Source organism: Belonocnema kinseyi, chromosome 3 (genome assembly GCF_010883055.1).
Source record: "Belonocnema kinseyi isolate 2016_QV_RU_SX_M_011 chromosome 3, B_treatae_v1, whole genome shotgun sequence".
Taxonomy (NCBI): Eukaryota; Metazoa; Arthropoda; class Insecta; order Hymenoptera; family Cynipidae; genus Belonocnema; species Belonocnema kinseyi.
In genome coordinates, this window is record NC_046659.1 from 93,775,257 (window position 1) to 93,783,520 (window position 8,264).

An 8,264-nucleotide genomic window follows, 5' to 3' on the forward strand; every position below is an offset into this window, starting at 1 on the left:
TGATTCTTTGAACTTAATAATTGATAAAAGTGTAAAATTGTAAACTTTGCAGCTTAACTGCACTTAATTGAAAAATTCGATTAAAAAGTATTTGCGAACTGGAAAATTACCAGGATTTTTTTTCTTTAAAACGAAAACCCTAAGTATTTACAAAATATTCAATGCTAGTATTGCTATTATTTATCTTCTAAATTTTTAGAAAAACGAAACAAGGTACGAAAAAAAACGAATAGTGAAAGGTTTTTCGTCCAAAAAAGTGATATAAATGTATTATTACTCATTTTTGATAGGACGCGTAGTTTTTATTTTAAGAGCAACAAATTATATTAAAAATAAAAGTAAAATTAAAAATTGTGGGTAAAAAGACATAATGAAGGCAAAAAATTAAAAGATAAAACTTGTTTGCCCAAAAAAGATTTATAAATTTATTATAATCATTATTTGATATAGCACGTAGTTTTTGTTTTAATCGTGAAAAATAACAGTAAAAAAATTAAAATTTTGGGAAAACGGCTGAAGATCAATATTTTTCTCCTAAATTATATCTATAAATGTTCTTAGAACCGCTTTACGCTGGGACGCGTATTTTTGGCGTAAATTGTAAAAAAAATAGTACTGAAAATAAACAAATTAAATTTATGAAAAAACTACACTAGATTCAATAAAATATTTAATAAAAAAAATATTTTTGTTTTTGATAGTATGCGTACTTTTTTTAAATTATAAAAACAAGGCAATTAAAATATGTTTCCTTCAATATCAATGCATATTAACAATTGTAATATTATACATTATTTATTGAAATAACACCTTTTTCAGGGTAACTGAGAAAAATTGAGTTTATGCAAAATAAGAACAAAATTTGTAGTTATCATGAAAAATAAAATTTGTATTTTATTTTTCAATATCTTATCAAGTATTTCACTGATCGAGGAACAGAAATAAATATAAAATACAGTGAAAACCTTCTATAGCCCTTCCGAGAATTGACGTCGCGCCGCAGGTAGGTGTAACAGGAGCTGCGCGGGGTCTGCGGTTGTCACTACGGCGTGGACAAACAAAAGCGGAGCGAGCTGTAATGAGTTAGTTCCCACCCACCGTCAGCTCCAAAATTCAAGGAGTTTCACTATACTCGACATTTTATATGTAGAAAAGTTCGCATTTTGGACAAAATCAAAAGTCAAGCACGAGTTACGTAAATGATAAGAATTTTTTCGTTAAAGCCGCAGGAGCCTTAACAATAGAGAATTCACAATCATTACATTAGAGTTGTCGATGCTTTAATTTTTAAGGTCTAAGTACAAATGCGAGAGAAGTATAAAAACCGAACGTGTAGCGCGAGGCAAACACATTATCGAGGGCGAAGCGCGAGATCTAAAGCGCGCTCAATCTTGCGAGCGAAAGAAGCCACGCGCATAGCGCGAAGAGAATGTGTCCGCGTGGCGGGAAGATTTTTTTTCTTGAAAGTTAGGTCTGTACATAGTGCTTGTTGCGAAAAGATGTGGGTAAAGTAGAAATCATGACAGTATTGCATGACCTTAAAGATAATTCACTATTCGGAATGTTCTAAGATTTTAATTTTCGAATTTAATTACACTGGAATGAATTATCTTCTGGTCGCGTCCTTCATTCGAACGGAAATTGCTTTTGTTTACGCAAACGAACGAGAAGAAATATCCCAAAGTAAACCAAAATATTTTCTTTTCAATGCGAACGACAAATTTACCTACCATTTCTGCTCCTGCTATAATGCAAAAATCGAAGGAAAATTTGCGAGTGAAGTGGGAAGTATCTTCGGCAATGTAGTGTGCATCTAAATATAATATATAATAATCACCCAGCCACATGTGTGTTGTGTTTTCAAAAGTACAGATTACACGTCACAGAACCGACTGTTCAGTATCGTTATCGTCGACACAAATGTCTCGCACCTTTCCATCAAGTGGATCGTCAAATGTTTATTCTGTAACGATTCGAATCTTATCTTATATCAGTATAGTTGCCTACCTGCTAACACGTGGGACTTTTAACTTTTTAGTTATTGTAAAAAAACTTAGGACTCAAATTAAAAATAAATTAACCAAAGGTTAATTTGAATTATATACAACGTTTTGTCTGCCGAGGAAGGGAATAGTGTCAACTATTCTTCCAGCAATTCTCTTTTTTTATACAGTATCTCGTGAAATATTACCTGAAGTGAAACCTTTCTGTAAAAGAATCGATTTCTTATACTGTGTAATATTTTCTGCAATTTTTAGTGTGACTTTTGTGAAAAAAATAGTATCTTCATAGGAGTTACAAATTTTGAATCCGCTTGAACGAATTTCGTTACTTGTTGAGTGTGTGAAACGAAACATATTTATTGGAACAAAAAAGTCAAACTAGGATATTATTCAGAACTTACCGTTAACGGTGAAGGTAACGAGGTAAGTTAACTTTTTTTAAATACAGGGATTTCCTCTCATTTCCTTTCCAATATTTTAAGATGTTGAAATGTAGACTCTTCCAATAAATATTGTGATGACTAATTTCATGATAAATTCGAAGTGTCTTGTCATCCCGAAATTCAGGATGAATAGTCAAATATTTTTCAAACGCTTGGCTAAGTCGACCCTTTTCCAAATCCTAGAAGTTTTTGGGACGACCAAACAGCCTAATAAATGATTAATACACATCTTTAAATTTATTTGCAAGATTTTTAAACATGATGAATAATTTATAAAATCAATAGCTATGAATAAATTCTACAATATACAAATTATTATTTTTTTAAATGTGTAATATTTCGAAAGGGAAATGTCTACTTTACTCTTTTTCTGCGTATAATACCAAAAATCTCAGCATTTCATTGACCTAATAAAAATTGTTTTGTTTAGTCAAAACATAAGGTTATATTGTACATTAAAATATTTCTGCCCCTTTTCCCTCAGTCTAGTATTTAAGGCCATGTGACACATAGCTGATTCCTACCTTATCGACATTATTTTGCAACAACACTCACGTTTACGAAAAATGATCTATATAGAGTAGACGATTTAGGAAATTTAATTAAAAAATACTAAAGAACGTTAATGTGGTCCTAAATTTATATATAAAGAAAAATGAGATTTTGAAAATCTTTCTTTTTGCAAATATATAAATCTCGAACCAGAAAAATGCTCTACTACCTTTTATTTAACTTCTCAAATTTGCAACTCACATCAGTATCTCATTTCGCGTGGACGTGAATTTTTGGCAGGATTTATTTGAATAATAATTAAATAAATAATAAAATAGTATAGTCATAAATGGCTGCAGGGTTCCTATAGGTTAGTGAATTCCTGAGTCAGACGGAAAGTATAAGAATTTTAAACTGGTCAGGGAGAGTTAGCCCTTCTTTTGTTGTTAAAAATTGAATTTCTTTGTTTGAATTTTTTAAAATAATTGTTTAACTGAAAATTCAACTATTCATTGTTTGGTAAAAAATTTCAGCTGTTTTACATGAAATTCAACTACACTCAACTCCTGATATAAGACCTGTTTCGGATATGGGTTGGCTTGGGCTTGATCCTAAATCGAAGGAATCCAGACGTAAACAGGCAGGGCCGCTTGAATAATTTCTGTTGGATTTGCACGCATGACGCAACCTGATGCAATTAATGCGCTGGGAGTGTGGCCCTCGAGCTGTTACTCACACTTGACTGAGCACATCCCCTTTTTTGTCAAAATTAATATCTTTGGTTGAAAATTGAACTATTTTGTGGTAAATTTTGTTTTGTGTAACGTTTTTTCTGCCTGAAAATTTAACTAGTCTATTTTTGTTTTAAAATTTATCATTTTTAGTTTAAATTTAGGTTTTTTTTTAAGTAGTAGTTTTTTTTGGTAGAAAACTAATCTTTTGGTTTGCAAATTCAACTATTTGGTTAAAAAATTATTTTTGTTTGTTTGAGACTCATCATTTGAGTTAAACATTCCAGTTATTTAATTGGAAATTAAGCTATTCCTTTTTTTGGTTGAAAATGGACTTTTCTAATAGAAATATAATCTTCTTGGTTGAAAATGCACATTTTTGGTTGAAAATTTAACTATCTTGTAGAAAACTCTTTATTTTTGGTTAAACATTTATTTGTCTAACTTAAAATTGTACGATTCTATTTTTGGTAAAAATTTTTTTCTTTAAAATTCATGATTTTACTTTAAAATTAATTTCTTTGGTTGAAAATGTAACTATTTTCTAAAAACTGTTTTATTTTTCAAGGTAAAAATTAATGTTTTTCTTGAGAAAGTAACTACCATTTTTGTTAGAAAATTTATGTTTTCTAGTTAAATATTAATTCCTTTTCTAGAGAAATTGTCTTCTTTATCTTGAATATATATAAAAATAAATAAAAATGAATAAATAAATAAAAATATATATTTATAAACAAATTTTTTTTTGCATCAACATTGCATTGGTTTTGTACGTGTTAAGCTGTTTTTATACACGTATAAAAAGAAAATTTAGAACGATCAGGGGAAATAAAATTTTTCAGGAAAACGTGAGGGAAATTCAAAATTGAGATTTTTTAGCAACCCTGTTTTGGCCCTTATTCTTCCACTGTTAATTTTTTTATATTCTATGTATAAGTATCAGAATGACATTTGAGGTTTTTGAAAAAGTGGTCAATTGTTGATCCTTTATAAGAGCAGAATCAGCGAAAAGTGTCAATTTCTGAACATAGTGTGATGTATCTTTACATTTACAGTAAGGGTCGAACCGCGAGTCCCAATGGTATATTTTTAACAAAAATTCCGGAAAGCGGTTAGTAGGAGGCAAGAGAAAACCAACTAGAATAAACTAAATATTGGTACGGTACCGAAAGGTTTGCGCGAGTAGCTTCGGCTGCTGTACGGAGGTGGTGCCCTCTCCGACTTGTAGGAGTGTCGTCTGGACATCGTGCGGAAACTGATATTTTAAATTAAGTTCCAGAAAAGAATAAATTTGAGAACAACAAGCACCGTGTGCTCTTCGGCAACAGGTGAGTTTTTTCTTATTTTTGCCGGCTCGCGATAAAGTCGTCAAATTAGATGATCGTGACTAATCGCTTTGATGCTTTTACCTGGAGAGCGCGGGCGCGGGTTATAGCCTCGTGCATTTGGCATTTGTGTGGGTAAACATGTGTGAATCACAATTACTGATTAGTATGTATGAGTCGTCGGTGTTTTTAGGCCTTCATGGCAAGAATAGTCGATTCGTACATTTCAAAGTGTTAGTAAATCACTCGCTCCTGCGCACTAGTAAAGCCTAAACTCAAATCCACGTGCAACTGTCGAGTATGACAGGTTGCCTATCAGAAGGAATTTCTCGCTTTTTCTTAGAAACTGTTTAACATAGGGATAGCAATTTTGTTGGTCTTATTATCGTTGTTTTTTTTTATAAACTTTAACTTTCAAAGAATTTAAATGTGAAATTAACACTTTTCTCCATTTAATCATTTATAATAATTGATTAAGAAGTTAAAATATATCAATCGGAAATACCGATCTTTTAAAGTTTAAACGAAACATGTGGCGCCCTCATGGTTTGAAACACGAGATGTGACCTCTCTGCTAAGACTCGAGGAGTATAATCGACAAAATAAGTAATTGGAACAAATATTTATTTTTATTTAAGTTATTAATTTAGAATAATTATTGCTTTAGAGGAATCGTAACATATATGCAATATTGCATCAAGCAAACCTAACGTTATTTTTTATAAATACTTTTATAACATTGTTATAAAATTTTTAATGATAAGATACGTCATAATTACTTTCATATATACTTTATTTAATAAGACTTTTTGCGTTAGTAAACGTAATTTTTATTTTTTTGAAATTCGAAAATTAAAACGCGTCACCGGGAACTTCAAAATCCCATTTAATCAACATTGGAGAAATTTTCGAAACATTGAACTCATGTTCCAGGGAAATAAAATCATACTAATAACTTTTATTTCCGGCCTACCCTCACCCTCCTCACAGGCCCTAAATATGACCAAAAAAACCAAAAACTACATTCTTGCGTATTATTGTTACTTTTTAGCAATTTCCGTCGTTTTTTTCATACAAATCATTACTAATAGCAAAGATCTTATAAACGTAGATGCGGTGCGGGCTTAGTAACCCGCGATAAATATAGACGGCGATGGTTGCTACAGCAAACATCGACAACGGCCACTTGGAGCGCTGTAAGCAACTCTCAGTAGGCCCCTCGAGGCGCACTAATGGTTACTTAGCTCAGACAAGAACCATACTCCATTTGGACCAAAAATAAAAGTCGATGAATAATTTATATTACGGTTTCATATATTTCCCACTATTTCTAAAATTATTACTTATAATTTTCATTCTATATATTGTCTATTTATAGTTCTTTAATATTATTTATTTTTATTTTTGTGGTCTGCAATCTCTATGGATCTTTTTAGACTTTTATAAAAATATAATTATAATTCCAAGTGATATGAAAATTGTTCTTTCGGTTTTTAGATGTTAAGACGGCAGTTCCAAGCCAGATTACGTTTCGCATTGGCAAACAAAATTAGACGAACAGAATTTCACTGTCATATTCATAAAAAATATCATGTTCTGTAAAATATATTTTAAATAAACTTTAAATTATTATAATTACTACAGCTTACTCGAAATGTACATAATTAAAATTATTTTTTAAGTTTTTCAGAACTTTTAAATATATTTATAATGATTCCCATTTTGTCGTAAAATTTATGTAAAATTCTGCAGAAAAATGCCTGAAAATCTTCCAGATTTTTTTACAATCATATAAATCTTTTAAAACGTTTGCAATATTTTCGACAATGTAAACTTCCCGAAATAATAAAATTCTGAAACCTGAAAATCCCGAATTTAAAAATTCTAGAATAATGAGATTCTGGACAGTTTACAATATTATCGAATTTGAAAATTCCCGAATAATAAAATACCAGGCTGAATGCTGTCTAATGATAAAATATACAAACTAGAAAATTCCCGAATTGCAGAAATTGAGAAAGCAGTTTTGTGGTCAATATTATTTATTTATTACAAATACAATAATCAAATATTTTTATCATAGAAATTTTGTTTAATGTTTAATTTTGATAAATTATTGTTTTAATTTAAAATAACAATAATTGTATAAAAATGTGATACAAACATAAATTTAAAAACAAGTGAGCTTAAATTGAATCAAACTATTTTTTAATTGTTCAAATTAGGGAGTTGTCTAGCCCGGATATTGTATAATTCGGAAATTTTCTGTCGGCAATTCTCAAATTCTGTAAGATTGTAAATTGTCGAGAATTTTCCAATTCGGAACTTTTATATTTCGACAATGTTATGATTTTTGAATTTTTACAGTGATGTGGGAATTTTATTTTTCGGAAAAAGCGACTGATAAATCCCAAAAAATAAAATTCCCGGCACTGTAAAATTCGTAAATTGAAAGATAACCAAAGAATAAAATTCCCGAAATTATAAAAGTCCCGAAATACAAAAGTCGAATTGGAGAATTCACGAAAAATAAATAAAATTCTGGACAATAAAATATTACCGAATTTGAAAAATCCCTAAGGGAAATGGCTGAATTATAAAATATCCGAACTAGAAATTTCATGAACTTAAACCATTCAAAAAATTGTTTATTAAATATTATTTGTTTATTGAAAATACAATAATCGAATATATATTTCTGTATGAAAAATTTTGTTTGAAAATGTGCATAGTATTTGAAAAAAATATTTAAAAGTTCTGAAAAATCGAATTTTTTAATAATAAAAAAAATAATAAAAATAAATTTTGATATAAATCATTGTTGAATTGAATCCTGCAAATCTTGTTTCAAAAATGTTCTTATGTAGGTTCGAAGAAAATGAGGGCAGAACATTTTTTTCTTTCAAAGCGCACGTGTTTTTTAATGTATTTTTTGATACAATTTTTTAATCCCTATCGGGATTTTCTTTCAGTGGTGCCATATTTTTATAACTTCTCTTAAAATTATGTAATTTTTCAAAATAAACTTCATTATTTCAAAAAATTTTTAAATTATCAAAAGTATCAATGCTCTTTTAAGGGCATGTGACACAGCTAAATACCTATATTACCGACCTCACTTTTTCCGTTCACTGAATGTTTTTTTGAACCTAAGAACTTTTTTTTTTTAATAAAATATCGAGCTGAAACTTTGGGAAATGTATTAGAGTACAATAAAGTACGTTTAGGTACTGCATTTTGGTAGGAACGTCACTGAAAATTATTTCATCT

At 29.8% G+C, this 8,264-nt stretch overlaps 1 protein-coding gene across 2 annotated transcripts in view; it reads left to right on the forward strand.

Annotated features, from left to right (window-relative positions):
• The first annotated feature begins 817 nt into the window (after positions 1–817).
• Positions 818–8,264, forward strand: part of LOC117170274 (elongation of very long chain fatty acids protein AAEL008004-like) — a 129,777-nt gene continuing 122,330 nt past the window's right edge. The window contains exon 1 of one of the 2 annotated variants that reach the window (XM_033356936.1): positions 818–2,426. The gene's annotated coding sequence lies outside the window, so the exon portion shown is untranslated. Of the gene's footprint in view, positions 2,427–4,886; positions 4,998–8,264 lie in introns of those variants that run through there. The other variant, XM_033356937.1, reaches the window with a different exon arrangement.